The sequence below is a fragment of the Artibeus jamaicensis genome, unplaced genomic scaffold (assembly GCF_021234435.1).
Source record: "Artibeus jamaicensis isolate MK-2021 breed Jamaican fruit bat unplaced genomic scaffold, CSHL_Jam_final contig_335, whole genome shotgun sequence".
Lineage (NCBI taxonomy): Eukaryota > Metazoa > Chordata > Mammalia > Chiroptera > Phyllostomidae > Artibeus > Artibeus jamaicensis.
In genome coordinates, this window is record NW_026521800.1 from 953,596 (window position 1) to 966,708 (window position 13,113).

Genomic DNA, 13,113 nt, shown 5'->3' on the forward strand with positions numbered 1-13,113 from the left:
TTTATTACCTTTTTTTCCTTTGAAATTTGATATTCTTCTAACCACTTAGATCCACCAACTTCTGCCCTTTGGACAATGACAATAACTGTGTAGCTACCAAGTAGCTACATGGTAAAATACAAATGGTCATTACTCATCACCACATATTTTAGCACAAAAAACTTCAGGGGTCAGAAATCCGCAACACACTTTCATTTCGAATTGCATGAAACTTTTATTACTTGGCCTAAATCCAAGATGGATTTTTGTGTATATATATATATAAATGCTCAGAGCAAAGGTATTTGGCCTCAACATTGTTTGTAGTTCCACTGTCCAAAAAGCCCTTCCCAGAATCAACAACTTGCACATTCACAGTAGGTATTTAGCAATCATTTTAATGTAGGGCAGACTAAATAAAAAAATTCCATTTTCTTTAACAATCTACTGAAATTTTAAAATTGTTCCCCTTGCATTAAAAGGCACACAAGTGTGATAAACTGTATTTACCAAAATGAATTAAACACAAAAGAGAAGCTCCATCCTCTTAGCCCATGTTGTATACATTGAGGTTCAGTCAGGAAGCTCTCCTCACTGCATTCTTTTGCAAACCCATGTTTCCTAGAAATAGGGAGGTGTCATGTATATGATCAACATGGCCTGCAGAAAATGGGTGATTTGGAGGACCTTCTAAATGCTTAGCTGTGCTTTCAATAGCTTAAAGCAGGTGAAAATGTAATTTGACACAGGGACTAGCATTTACCAGCATGTGTAATGTGAAAATACTAGCATTCCCTTGGGAAGAATACAAAGAATACTGGTAGTGAAGAAACCCTGAAATGTGAGAAGACAAAGTTGGCACCTAAATTCATTCTGAACCTCTGTCCATTCCAAATAATACCCTTTACATTTTGGGAAATGCTGGTCTTCTACTCAGGCAGCTCCTTCATTGTTCAGAAGGGGCAGGCTGAATGTGCAGGTCCTGGGTCTACAGGTAAGTCCTGCTCTTCATTAAAGGCTGATTCCAGAGCATTGTAACCAAACTCAAACCCACCTCTCACAATAGCAGCTAACTGATGCACACACTTACTACCTGTGAGGCACAGCTTAACTTCTTACTTACTCTTAACCCTTTAACCCTCAGGTGTTAATTGTTATTGGGTACTTGAGCTCCCATCAGTTGTAACATAGATCTTCAATGTATTCTCCATACCCTTTTGCTAATGGTCCCCTACCATACAGATCCCATAGCCAAGTCCAAAGTCAGATCATGGTAATAAAGGGGATCAGAATATACTACCCCCAAATTTGCCACTTTGGCATTTGGTATTTTGAACTGAGGACAACTGAGAAATGGATGCAGTAGGGGCTCTCTGCCCTCCTACTTTTTGCCTAAAAACCAGGTACAGGGAGAGATCCAAGATGGCAGTGGAGTAAGTGGAAGCTACATTAACCTCCTCCTGAAACCAAAATGAAATTACAACTAAATTATAAAAAAATCATCCTGAATAACCAACTGAACACCAGATGGAGAGAAGTCTTAAAACCAAGGACTTATGGAAGAAACCACATCACCACAATGAGACTGGTAACCACAATGAGACTGGTAGGAAGTGCAGAGGTGCAAGAGGGTTGGCTGGATTCCTACAGGCACTAGCTGAAATTCTGGAGAGATATTTCAGTGGTTGAGACCTGAAAAGTGTGGGGTCTAAACCCCAAGCCAGGCTCCCCAGCCTACAGCACCAAAACCAGGAAATGAACCCAAAAAACATCTGACTGTGAAAAGCAGTGTGTTTTCTGTCTGCTAGAGAGAGAGATGACTAGAGATGCAGAGAACCTCTTATAGGGCCAACATACAAAATTTTGTTTGCAGCCACTTACCCTGGGCTTCTGCAGAGGGAGAGCAGAGCAGATTAGAGCCACATAAAGAGAGTCTGGGGTTGGTAGCTGTGGGGAGAGAGGTGAAGGGTTAGCTGCCAGGATCCCGGTGCTCAGCCATTCCCCATACTGCAGAAACCACCACTCTGGGACAGAGTACTCCCTTCCATGCTGCATTGGCCTGAGGGAATGCAACAGCCCCACCCTGTGGAGCTTAAACCTAAATGCTGAGGGTTATAGCTGGAGGCACTTTCAGTGATTAAATCTAACAGAAAGGCTGCAAATGGCAAATCTCTGGAAGCTTTGACTTGAGTTCACCCTCACCCTGGCCAGGTGCTGGTAAAAGCCAGCTTTGGTATACAGCTTGTTTTTTCCTGCACACACCCAGGCCCGGCAGAAGGAGCTACAAGCTGTGGATCCTTGGCAGCTTTAAACAGCTTGCCCAAGGCCAGTAACAGGTAGTCTGACATAGGTCTGAACCAGAGTCATTGTAGATCTACCTAATACATAGAAACCAACATAAAGAGGCAGCCAAAAAAGGGAAGACTGAGAAATAGGCCCCAAATGAAAGAACAAGAGAATTCTCCAGAAAAAGAGCTAAATAAAATGAAGGCAAGCAATTTAACAGGTACAGAGTTTAGACTAATAATTATAAGGATGCTCAAGAGCATGAAAAAAGACATAGAAACCATACAAAAGTACCAGTCAGGAATAAAAGAACTCAGCCCTGGCTGGTGTAGCTCAGTGGACTGAGTGCTGACCTGCAAAGCAAAGGGTCACCAATTTGATTCCCAGTCAGGGCACATGCCTGGGTTGCAGGCTGGGTCTCCAGTAGGGGGTGCACGAGAGGCAACCACACACTGATGTTTCTCTCCCTTTCTTTCTCCCTTCCTTTCCCTCTCTCTGAAACTAAATAAAATCTTTAAAAAAAAGAAATAAAAAATGCAATATTTGAAATCAATAGTACACTGGAGGAATAACAGTAGGTTGGATGAAGCAGAAGACTAAATCAGCAATTTGGAAGACAAGGTAGAAAAAAATACCCAACTAGAACAGCAAAAAGAAAAAAGAATTAAAAAAAAAATGAGGAGTGTTTAAGGAATTTTTCAGAAGACATGCATGTAACAACATTCACATCATGGGGATACCAGAGGAGAAAGGGGTAAGCATGGTATAGAAAACTTCCCGAGGACTTCTGCCAAGATACAGGTATAGGTGGAAGCACTGAGCCTTCTGGCACAATCAAGTTTAAAAACAACAAAGTTTTAGCAACAAAAACGCAGCCAAACCACAGAAAATTGAACTACACAGAAGTCTGACAACAACTTACTCTTCAGCCAAACCAGTAAGAGGGGCAGAGCCAGCAGCAGAGCGGGTCGGGCAGGAAAGATCCACCTGACCGACCTGGGTGTGCAACCCAGGTGCGCCAGCAGCCATGGGTGGATCCCAGGTGTGGAGAAGTAGGTGGACCCACTGAGGGCCCAAGGTGGTGGACTCACTGAGGGCTGACCATGGTCACACATTCGCGTGCAGATAAACTGGTGAAGGAGCGAGTGGTGAGACAGACAATGCAGGCCCGAGTGGCGGAAAGTGGGAGAGGGGACTGCCATTGTCCCTCTCGGACCCCGCCCCCACATACAGCATCACAAACCAGCAACCTGGGTGGCCCGGCCCTGGTGAACACCTAGGGCTCCGCTCCTCATACATAACAGGCACAAACAGATCAAAACATGGCTCAAGAGCAACTCAGAGTCCCAGAGCCGATAAATCTAAGTGATGAAGAAATAGCTAAACTTTCAGATGCACAGTTCAAAACACTGGTGATCAGGATGCTCACAGAACTGGTTGAGTTTAGTCACAAATTAGAGGAACATATGAAGGCTAAACTAATTGAAATGAAGGGAAATGCACAGGAAACCAATAGTAATGGAAAGGAAACTGGGTCTCAAATCAATGGGGTGGACCAGAAAGAGAAAAAAAATGACCAAACAGAAAAATATGAAGAAACAAGAATTCAAAAAAATGAGGAGAGGCTTAGGAACCTCCAGGACATCTTTAAACGTTCCAACATCCAAATTATAGGGGAACCAGAAAGGGAAGAGGAAAAGTCACGAGCAGAAAACTTATTTGAACAAATAATAATGGAGAATTTCCCCATACTGGCAAAGGAAATAGACTTCCAGGAAGTCCGGGAAGCTCAGAGAGTTCCAAAGAAGTTGGACCCAAGAAGGAACACACCAAGGCACATCATCATTACATTAGCCAAGATTCAAATGAAGGAGAGAATCCTAGAAGCAGCAAGAGATAAGGGGACAGTCACCTACAAAGGAGTTCCCATCAGACTGTCAGCGGATTTCTCAAAAGAGACTTTACAGGCAAGAAGGGGCTGGAAAGAAGTATTCCAAGTCATGAAATCCAAAGACCTACATCCAAGATTGATCTATCCAGTAAAGCTTTCATTTAGAATGGAAAGGCAGATAAAGTGCTTCTCGGATAAGATCAAATTCAAGGAGTTCATCACCACCAAGCCCTTATTATATGAAATGTTAAAGGGACTTACCTAAGAAAAAGAAGATAAAAAAGATGAACAGTGAAAGGACAGTAAACTCACAGTTATTAAGAACCACACCTAAAACAAAAGCAAACTAAAAGGACAGCTAGATCAGGAGCAGAACCATAGAAATGAAGATCACATGGAGGGTTAGCAACAGGGGAGTGGGAGAAGGCACAGAAAATAAGTAGCATAGATGGTAGGTAGAAAATAGATAGGGGGAGGGCAAGAATAGTAGGGGAAATATAGAATCTAAACAACTTGAGACATGTGGTCATAAACTAAAGGGGGGGAGTGGTGGGGGAGGGGTGTGCAGGGTGGAGGGGAATGAAAGGGGGAAGTAGAACAACTGTAATGGCATAATCAATAAAATATATTTAAAAAAAATGTAAAGAAATAAAATGCCAAAAAAAAAAAAAAAAAAAGAAAAAGAAAAAGAAAACTTCCCTAACTTGGTGAAGGACAAAGACATACAAGACCAGGAAGCACAGAGAGTCCCAAATACGATGAACCCCAAGAGGCCCACATCAAGATATACCTTAATTAAAATGGCAAAGGTTAAAGATAAGAAGAAAATTCTTAAAACCTGCAAGTGAAAAGCAGTTAGTTACTTACAAGGGAGCTCCCATTAGAGTATCATCTGATTTCTCAACAGAAACATCTCAGGCCAGAAGGGATTTGTCTGAAATACTCAAGATGATGAAAAGCTAAAACCTACAACCAAGGCTACTCTACCTAGCAAGGCTATTGTTTAAAAATGAAAGAGAAATAAAGAACTTCTGAGACAGGAAAGACATAAAGGAGTTTGTGAAAAATCAAACAAGCTTTGCAACAGATGTTAAAAGGCTTACTTTAAGAAGAAAAAGAAAACAACAGAGGAAAACAGTTAAATATGAAATGGTAATAAATACGTATCTATCAATAATGACTTTAAATATAAATGAATTAAATACATGAATCAAAAGACATGGGGTTACACACACATACAAAAAGCAAAAGGATAGAAAAAGATATTTCATGCAATAGAAAAAAAAAGAGTATGGTAACGATACTTATATATGACAAAACAGACTTCAAAACCAAGGCTGGAGCTTCTTCTGGTCAAGATGGCAACATAGGTAGACATGGCTTGCTTCCTCCACAACCACATCAAAATGACAACTAAAGCCCTGACTGGTGTAGCTCAGTGGATTGAGCACGGGCCTGTGAAGCAAAGGGTCGCTGGTTCGATTCCCAGTCAGGGCACATGCCTGGGTTGCAAGCCAGGTTCCCCTTTGGGGACACATGACAGGCAACCACACATTGATGTTTCTCTCCCACTCTTTCTCCTTCCCTTCCCCTCTCTCTAAAAATAAGTAAATAACATATTTTAAAAAACAACAACTAAAATATATAACAACCATCACTCAGAACCATCAGACATCAAGTTGAATGAAAGTTTGACAACTACAGAATTTAAGAAACCACACCTGAGACTGGTAGGAGGGGTGCAGATGTGAAATGGCTGGTCCCACACCCACATGTGGATAAAAATTCGGGAAGGATTTCTCAGGAGTGAGCAGGCCCAGCTTCACACCAGGTCCCCCAGCCCAGTGTTCCAGTGCCAGGAAGATAAGTTCCCTCAAATTCTGGTTGCAAAAACCAGTAAGGATTGAGTCAGTGGAAGTAACTGCAGGAGCCCCAAGCAGTTCCTCTTAAAGAACCCACACACATACACATCTACTCAGACTCACTCTCTTTGAGCTTGAGAGCCAGGATAGAGGCTTAAAGGGCACCACTGGCATACTGGGAGAGGCTGAAGTGTCTGGCATCGGGGTGAGCAGAGACCACTGTCCCTTTTCTGAGCCCTTTCTACTCAGAGCCATGAAGCTAGGAGGCTGTGGCTGTATCTGAGATTTTTTCAACCTGAGTAACATTGTTTAACCTGCCTTGAAGATCCCCAGACTGCACTGCCCAATTTACAGGCCTATCCAAGCTGCTTTTCCATATGAATGGCTCCTGCTTCAAACTTCCTCAATCCTCTCAAACAAGCAACAGCTAACCTTAGTGAACTCTAGGCCCTTCACTAACACCAGCCAGATTAGTTTCACAACTGGGCTTTGCCTGGGAATTTCTAAGGCCAGCATAAGTAGCAGCCTTTCAGATTGCCTTATAGATCAGAAAGGGCAGCCCCAGCCAAAACACAAGTGGGGGCTGACCTTGGCCAGCACCATCCAGGAAATATATGGGCTAGATCACCCAGTGGACAGCTACAGACTACTTCAGAGCATCAAGACCCTGCCCCTACACAGCTGATCCTCCATGGAGGGTGAATGTTGGTGGTCAGTGGTCACAGCAAATCCATGCAGCTGACTGGCTTACATGGGAAATCCCTCTCATTGATCTGCCAATAGCTACAAAAGCTCAACTGCAAGAGAAAGGTGTATTCAGCTCACAAGAAGGGCACAGCTTGAGTTCTGGGCTTGGGTGATAGGGGAAGCTGTGCCAGTGGACTGTAAAGACACCTAGTACATTAACCAACACCACCAAGATACAGAGTCACAGCAGCTCTACCTAATACATAGAAACATAGGGAAACTGCCATAATGAAGAGTCAGAGAAACATGGCCCAAATGAAAGAACAGATCAAAACTCCAGAAAAAGAACTAAAAGAAATGGAAATTTGCAATCTATTGTATGCAGAGTTCAAAACACTGGTTATAAGGACGCTCAAGGAACTTAGAGAGGACCTCAACAGCATAAAAAGATCCAGTCAGAAAAGAAGGACTCACTCTTTTTTCCAGCTGGAACCATGAAGGGTGCAGAAGAGAAGAAGGTTCCTGCTATGTCAGAAACCTTTAAGAAAAAGTGAAGGAATTTTGCAGAGCAGAAAATCAAGTGCCTGAGAAAAAAGTTTGCCCAAAAGATGCTTCGAAAGGCAAGGAGGAAGCTTATCTGAGAAAAACTTAAGCACTAACATAAGGAATATAAGCAGATGCACAGAACTGAGATTCAAATGGCTAGAATGGCAAGAAAAGCTGGCAACTTCCATGTACCTGCAGAACCCAATTGGCATTTGTCATTAGGATCAGAGGTATCAATGGTGTAAGCCCAAAGGTCGAAAAGGTGCTACAGCTTCTTCGCCTTTGCCAGATCTTCAAAGGTACTTTGTTAACTCAACAAGGCTTTGATTAACATACTGAGGATTGTGGAACCATATATTGCATGGAGGTACCCTGACCTGAAGTCAGTAAATGAACTGATCTACAAGTGTGGTTATGGGAAAATCAACAAAAATGAATTGCCCTGACAGATAACGCATTGACTGCTTTATCTCTTGGTGAATATGGCATCATCTGCATGGAGGGTCTGATTCAGGAGATCTATATGGTTGGAAAATGCTTCAAAGAAGCAAACAACTTCCCGGGGCCCTTCAAATGATCTTCTCCATGATGTGGAATGAAGAAAAAGACCACCCATTTTGTAGAAGGTGGAGATGCTGGTAACAGGGAGGACCAGATCAACAAGCTTATTAGAAGGATGAACTAAGTTATCTACCATGGTCATTTTTGTAATCTGGTCAGTTAATACACAGGAACTGCTTTAAAACTGGAAAAAAACCCCAAAAGATTAATTGAAATAAAGAACAATTTACAGGGAAACAACAGTAGAGTGGATTAACCCAAAAATCAAATCAAGGAATTGGAACATAAAAAAGCAAAACAACCAATCAGAAAAACACGAAGAAAAAGGAATCCAAAAAGAATGAAGGGTAGAATAAGCAGCCTCTGGGACAACTTCAGCAGGTCCAACATTTGCCTCATAGGGGTGCCAGAAGGAAAAGAGAAAGAGCATGAAGTTGGAAATATTTTTGAAAAATAATGAAAGAAAACTTCCCTAATTTGGCAAAGGAAATAGATATGCAAGTCCAGAAAGCACAGAGTTCCAATAAAGTTGGACCTAAAGAGGACCAGACCAAGACACATCATCATTAAAATGCCAAGGGTTACAGATAAAGAGAAAATCTTCCTAGCAGCAACAGAAAAGCAGAGAGTTACCTACAAAGGAGTTCCCCATAAGACTATCAGCTGATTTCTTAAAAGAAACTTTGTAGGCAAGAATGGACTGGCTAGACATATTGAAAGAGATGAACACCAAAGACCTACAACCAAGATTGCTCTATCTAGCAAAGCTTTCATTTAGAATGGGAGGGCAGATAAAATGCTTCCCAGGTAAGTTAAAGCTAAAGGAATTCATCATCACCAAGCCCTTATTACATAAAATGTTAAAGGGACCTATTCAAGAAAATGAAGATCAAAACTATGAACAGTAAAATGACAACAAACTCACAACTATCAACAACTGAATCTAAAAAATAAAAACACAAACTAAGCAAACAACCAAACAGGAACAGAAGCATAGGCATAGGGATCTTTTGAGGGTTATCAGCTGGGAGGTGTGAGGGGAGAGATAGGGGAAAATGGTGCAGGGATCAAGAAGCATAATTGGTAGAAACAAAATAGGGGGATGTTAAGAACGGTATAGGAAAGGAAGAAGCCAAAGAATTTAAATGCATGACCTGTGTACATAAGCTATGGGAGGGGATTGCTGGAGAAGCAGGGGCTGGGGGTGGGTACTGGGCAGATGGCAGCAAAGGGAAAAAATCTGGGATAATTGTTAACAGCATAATCAACAAAATATGCTTAAAAATACAAAAATCCAAGACTATAAATAGTAAGAGACAAACTAGAACACTAAATAACAATAAAGGGAACAACCCAATAAGAGTATATAACCCTAGTAAACATTTATGCACCCAACATAGGAGCACCTAAATATGTAAAGCAAATCTTGATAAACATAAAAGGAGAGACTGACAGAAATGCAGTCATAGTAAAGGATTTTAACACCCCATTAACTTTAATAGGTAGCTCTTTCAGACCAAAAATCAACAAGGAGAGAGTGGCCTTAAATGATATACTAGAGTAAAAGGGTTTAATTGATATTTTCAGAGCATTTCACTTCAAAGCATCAGCATATATATTATTTTCAAGTGCACATAAAATGTTTTCTAGGATGGACCATTTATTAGGCACAAAACAAGTCTCAACAAATTCAAGAAGACTGAAATTATATCAGGCATCTTTGCCCATAATGCTATGAAACTAAATCAATCACAAGAAGAAAACTTAATATGCACAAAGACATGGAAGCTAATAACATGTTATTAAAGAACAGACTGGTTAACCATGAGATCAAGCAAGAAGCCAAAAGATACCTTGAGACAACTGAGAATGAGAACACAACTACCCCCAAATTTGTGGGACACAGGAAAAGCAGTTGTAGGAGGAAAATTCATAGGGTTACAAGTCTGTCTTAAGAAACAAGAAAAAGCTCAAATAAACAATCTGAGTTTACACTTAAAGGTACTTGAAAAAGAACAAAGAAAGATCACAGTGAATAGAAGGAAGGAAATAATAAAGATCAACTACTTTTTTCTTAATATGAGGATCTCAACATGGGATAGAATTCTCTGGTAATATTTAATTGCTAGATTGGGGAGAAAGAAGATATTTTAACACTAAAGATGTGCTTTCAGTATTATATCTCATAAGTAAAATTTAGTTCTCACTAGTGAACACATCCAACTCCTGTGCCCCGGCACTCCAGGATGGCCCCACCCCCAGGCCACCTTCCACCCTCTAGGCTCCTATGGCATTTTATTTCTAGCATTTCTGCTCATCCCCCTTCGTACTATCTTGTATGCTAGAATTTATATACGGGTCTTCTAGGTTCTTCATCTTTCCAAGACAAGAACCTGGCCCCTGATCATCTTTACTTCCCCACAGGCCATAATGCATTTTGAACAGAGTAGATACTTGTGTAACTACTGCTGAACTGATATTTTTTATTTCATTAGAAAACAAGAGAACAAAAACTCCCATAATGACCAGTGATCCAATGGCAAATGTAAGATTTCTATTGGAATAGGAATAGAAATTCAATTAATTTCACCAGAAGAATTATATACATCAATATAGTCATTAATTTATTATTTCTTAAATTACAGCCAACAATGAATACTATAGCATTTTCAGGTGGTCAGTACAGTGATTAGACATTTAAATGTTTATGAAGTGATTCCCCCTGATAAGTGCAGTTAAGTCACTGATTTTTTAACTACCAAGCAGTATCAAATATTATTTTTCACTTATTAACTGCATGTTTACATCTTTTCTTCAGTATTCATTTAATAGTCATTATAGCAAATTATTATTAGACAGTTCTGGGAATACTTTACATGTATCAGCAATTCCTAATATATCTCAACGTTTGCTATGTTAGGCATTATGAGGCATTTGAACACAAATGATCATTACAATTCTACTCCTGCAACAACATTAAGTATGTAGAGATAAGTTACTTCTGAATATCTTAGACAGAAAAATAATCTGGTTGTGTTAAGTGTTTGCAAAGTAGATAAGTCAAAAAAGTGTTTACTTATTGTCACAGAAAAATTTTGGTAATATAAAATGTTCTCAGTACTTTTGATATTACTTATATATGAATTAGTTGGCTTGTACAAAATGTTATCACTATGTAAATACTAAATTTCACCTTTCTGAGGGCAACTATGTCAACAAAACAACGTCTAGCTGAAAACAATAAAGTATAGTCAAATTTTGTTTCTCCCTGAGTACAGAGGGAAAGCCAATTTCCAGCATATAGATATTAAGGTTTTAACAAACAAAAAGAGTGGTCTTAATAGATAATGTCTCTGAGCTCAAAACATTATTTTAAAAATTAACTGTAGATAACATTTTCTGAAACTAAAGTCTTAATTTTTGACACATGTTAAGTGGCTCATAGCTCAAACTAACCCTACAAGATAAGCCAGGGGTTCATTTCAAAAGCAATTTATTTGAATGTCTCATCTGAATGTTATTTTGTTTAAAACAGTTTGTCATAATAGTGTCTTTAGAAAAGTCTCTAAGGTACAGAACGGGAAGGCTTCAAACTGGAGTGGATCCAAGGTTCTTAGGGGTCAGTATTTCCGTGTTAACACCTAAGGGTGAAGCTTTCCCCTTCTACTCAGGCTAGATCTTATCTGGGAATATAACTTGACGTCTATTGCTGGTTAAATGTATCAAAACTTTGAGTGAAATTAAGTACTATTTGTGGAAGACTGACTAAAAAGCAAGATTTCTGACTATTCCTCTGAATTCTCTAAATCCTGTCTGTAGGTTACACCAGGGACCTGAAATCTTGGTCTCTTGCAAAACTGCTCAATTCAGCTGGGCTTGTTATTGTCTGAGACAACATTGTGAGATTCCAGGAGAAACTGCAGTTTGAGACTGGCTGTATTTATGTCGAGAATATTGCCTTTCATACAAAGAGCTGCAGAAGAACTTTCTTGGGTTTTAGCACCATGTTGTGCTTCTAAGCAACTGGATGCTTTTATATTATGGATACTGTGACTCATATAACTTGTCATGTCCTCTCTTTGCATAAACTACTGGGAAGCTCAGAACCAAGACCTGAGGCTGTTCTCCTGGTTGTCAAATGTCTTGTCTTTAAATTTTTTTTTTATTTATTGGTTTTAGAGAGAGAGAGAGGGAGGAGAGAGAATCATCAATGAGAGACAGAGAGAAAGAGATAGAATGAGAATCTGTTGTTCCACAACCTTGGCATGTTATGATGACACTCTAACCAATGAGCTACCTGGCCAGGGTCCTGTCTTCTAAGTACTCAGTTTGCTTGCTAATCTCATTACACGTCTCATTTTGGTTTTCCTATCCTTATTTTACTGATTTTCTCACTTAAAAAAAATACATAATCCTAATTCACTGGTTAGAAACATATTAAAATTGGTTAAGAATAAAATTAAATGTAGATTGTTTTCAGTCGATTTGAGAAAGCATAGAGTTCCAAAATTTCTTATTCATTAATTGAGAATTTGGAACAACAGTGCTAAAAGATAGTAAGGTCCCAGGCCAGGTCAAGAAAATTTAATTTAATCACAATAAAGTAAAATGATAGTGTTAAAGAGAAGTTACTGTCATTCTAGACAAATTCTGTAGGATAATTCTATATTTGTGTTAAAAAAAGAAATTTATCTTATTAGAGGATTTTTGTGTGTCAAAAGACATTATTGATTACTCAAACTCATACAGGCATAAGATACTAAATTCATAAATTTGGCAGAGAATAATCTATATTTTATTCAGTCAAATTGACTTGCTCTTTTCTCTGTCCTTATACAAACAAATAACTCATTTAATTCAGAGTAGCAAAGTGAATAGAGATCTTTGAAGAACAATAAAGTATAAATGCAAATTTGACTCGGTCAATTCTTAATATTTCTAGCAGCAGAAAACTAATCTGTTTGAATACGTGAATTACAAGCAAATTAACAAATTTCAAATATAAACTTAATAATGTCTTGGACACAGTTATTCACAATAGTTATTCACAGTCCCAGGCTATGTCTTATATTTAATGGTCTTTTATCCAGCATTTATTCTTTTCAATTCTACTTAGTCAAATTTGCTTGACAATGCTTCTAAAAGAAAAATTCCGCTTATGTTAACCCTTTGTGCTATTTTAATTTTTTTCCTTTTTTATTAAATTTATTGATGTGATATTGGTTAACAAAATTATACAGGTTTTGGGTGCACAATTCCACAACACATCATCTATACACTGTATTGTGTGTTCACCATCCC

General features: G+C 39.2%; 1 protein-coding gene and 1 pseudogene across 2 annotated transcripts in view; one reads left to right on the forward strand and one right to left on the reverse strand.

Moving 5' to 3' along the window:
- The window catches only part of LYRM4 (LYR motif containing 4), a 178,142-nt gene that overhangs the window by 145,089 nt on the left and 19,940 nt on the right, over positions 1–13,113 (reverse strand). The gene's annotated exons all lie outside the window — the stretch shown is intronic.
- Positions 7,197–7,979, forward strand: LOC119043751 (60S ribosomal protein L7-like; annotated as a pseudogene).